This window comes from Schistocerca americana, chromosome 2, assembly GCF_021461395.2.
Source record: "Schistocerca americana isolate TAMUIC-IGC-003095 chromosome 2, iqSchAmer2.1, whole genome shotgun sequence".
In the NCBI taxonomy this organism is placed as follows: Eukaryota; Metazoa; Arthropoda; class Insecta; order Orthoptera; family Acrididae; genus Schistocerca; species Schistocerca americana.
Genome location: NC_060120.1, coordinates 768,363,405 through 768,366,384, shown reverse-complemented (window position 1 = coordinate 768,366,384; position 2,980 = coordinate 768,363,405). Strand labels below are relative to the sequence as shown.

Below are 2,980 nucleotides of genomic sequence, written 5' to 3'. Positions count from 1 at the left end.
GAGAGTTCCAGCACGTAAGTAACTTATTATCATAATTTAATCTAAAGATTTGTGTGAATGAAGACTTGCTCGCGGAGCTCTTGGTCTGCACTAGGCGAAAAGGTAAAAATAAAATGGTAACAGTAGTACGTTCAGATGATGGTAACACTTCACAGCCAAAGTATTGGGTTCGTTCACAACTTATTTGTGTTTTTCCATAAGTTTAGTAATAAAAACAACAGATACGCATAACAGAGACTTGAGTCCCCAATAACATATCCTCCTTCACTATTTACAACCGTCTGCTACTTCACAGCCAGTCAAAGTATTGGGTTCTGCATAAGTTCCTAATGTATTTCCGTGAGTTTAATATTAAACACAACGGACACACATAACAGAGACTTTAGTTCCCAATAATATATTCTCCTTCACTATTTACAACAATCTGCCAACACTGGAGTAACTCTTCGATTCCGCCACTATAGAAACCACGTTGTTTTGAGGCAAAGATGCCGTCCGGTGTGGCCGAGCGGTTCTAGGCGCTTCAGTCTGGAACCGCGCGACCGCAACGGTCGCAGGTTCGAATCCTGTCTCGCGCATGGATGTGTGTGATGTCCTTAGGTTAGTTACGTTTAAGTAGTTCTAAGTTCTAGGGGACTGATGATCTCAGATGTTGAGTCCCACAGTGCTCAGACCCATTTGAACCATTTGAGGCGAAGATCTCCTCGAGCCATGTTCGGAGCACAATTTCATCCGGAAAGAAAGTTCCTTGAATGTCGTTCGACAGGAAGCGCAATAGGCGAAATTCTGAGGGTGCAAGATAAGATGAATAAGGTTAGTGCGGAATGACTTCCCATTCCATCTCGTGTACAGCATTTTTTGCGAGTATAGCAGAATGCGGGCGGGCTTATCGTAGAGTAGCATCACGTCACGCAATCTTCCTGGTCTTTGTTCTTGGGCTGTGTCTACAAAACGCCTCAGTTGTCGACAATACATGTCAGCAGTGATGGATACACCTCGGGCAAGCAATTCGTAGTACACCATACCGACGCTGTTCCTCCAGCTCATAACGTTATGTTTAGTGGATGAGAGGATGTCTTTGTACGAGGAGTTGCTGCTTTGTTTGGGCTCAATCATTCCTTTCTTTTCCTTACGTTAGACCTTTTCTCATCGCCAGTAACGATACCGTATAGGAGTGGTCGGTGTAGTTCACGAGCCAATTGATGATGAGCAACGAGAGACGAACATATGACCACCAGTTGATTTTTATGATTTTGGCTCAGGGCATGCGGTACCCATACACCCGATTTTTGAACCTTCCACAGTGCATGCATATGTCGCAAGATGTTGGAATGATCACATTTCATCCTGTTTGACAGTTCTCGAGTACAATGACATGGAGCATCGTGGATTAATGCGTTTAAACTATCCTCACCAAACTCCGGAAGGTCTTCCTGAATTTGGAGAGTCACTAATGTCAAAATGACCCTTCTCAAAACGAGACCATTTTCTTGCGTGTTCTGTCCAGTGGGGTTATCCCCACACGTGGCGCAAATGTATCTGGCTGCCTCCTCTGTTGTCACCCCTCTATTGAACTAAAACAGAAGAATACGTCGGATGTGTTTCTATTTCTGCACTTGACACTCCATTTTCTAGCTTCCACAGCTCCACTCACTATCTCCAAATGACAAAATGACAGTGTGTGAACTCAAGTAGGAGTGTGTTTCAAATGAAAACCTGAAAAGTTCCATAAAATTTGTTGTGCGATGTAGTTGGTAGGTGTCAGTAGTTTTCCTTGTGATTCAGAAACTGACCAACAGGTGGCAGTGTGATGCTATAACGCAGGAGATGGCAGCAATGTCCAGAACGAGATGGCCGCCCCGCTATCAAAGTGCACCGTGACTGAGCAGCGATCTGTGATGCGTTTGCCCGTGGATCAGTCCAGGCTACCGCGTAGTGACGGACGAGAACACTGCGTTAGTCGAGGAGATTATAAAGAACAGACGCTTAACTCTGATCGAAATAACCACAGATTTGAAGATTGGTTCAGCGCAGAACATTGTTCACAATGTTATGCATTTCTGGGAGAAAATGATATAAGCGATGAGTCCTGGGTCATCCATCACCAACCAGAATCGAAAAGGTCAAGCAAACAATTGCGCCACAACGCATCGCCGAAAAAAAAAAAAAAAAAAAAAAAAAAAAAAAAAAAAAAAAAAAAAAAAAAAAAAAAAAATCGCGCTCAACCGTTTGCTTGAAAAGTCAAGCTCAATCTCTTCCGGGATGCGAATGAAGAAATTGTGGAGCATTACGTGGACAGTGGAGTGAAGGTAACCAGTACTTCTTATTCAGACATGCTGCAAAATCAACTTCGCTCTGCGATCAGGAGTAAACGATGAGGACTTCTGACTTCTGGAGTATTGCTACAGATTGAGAACGCCCGACAGCATACAGCCCGTAATACGGTGAGACTCGAATGAGATTTTCACTCTGCAGCGGAGTGTGCGCTGATATGAAACTTCCTGGCAGATTAAAACTGTGTGTCGGACCGAGACTCGAACTCGGGACCTTTGCCTTGCGCGGGCAAGTGCTCTACCAACTGAGCTACCCAAGCACAATTCACGACCCGTCTCCACAACCGTAATTCCACCAGTACCTCGTCTCCTACCTTCCAACCTCACAGAAGCTCTTCTGCGAACCTTGCAGAACTAGCACTCCTGGAAGAAAGGGTATTGCGGAGACATGGCTTAGCCACAGACTGGGGGATGTTTCCAGAACGAGATTTTCACTCTGTAGCGGAGTGTGCGCTGATATGAAACTTCCTGGCAGATTAAAACTGTGTGCTGGACGGTAGGAGACGAGGTACTGGCGGAATTACGGCTGTGGGGACGGGTCATGAGTCGTGCTTGGGTAGCTCTGTTGGTAGAGCACTTGCCCGTGAAAGGCAAAGGTCCCGAGTTCGAGTCTCGGTCCGGTACACAGTTTTAATCGGTTGAGACTA

General features: G+C 45.3%; 1 non-coding gene across 1 annotated transcript; it reads right to left on the bottom strand.

The window, feature by feature from the left end:
• Positions 1 to 2,518: 2,518 nt before the first annotated feature.
• Trnaa-cgc lies at positions 2,519 to 2,593 on the bottom strand. Its single transcript has one exon. It is a non-coding gene; the product is annotated as a tRNA-Ala (tRNA).
• Between the last annotated feature and the right edge of the window lie 387 nt (positions 2,594 to 2,980).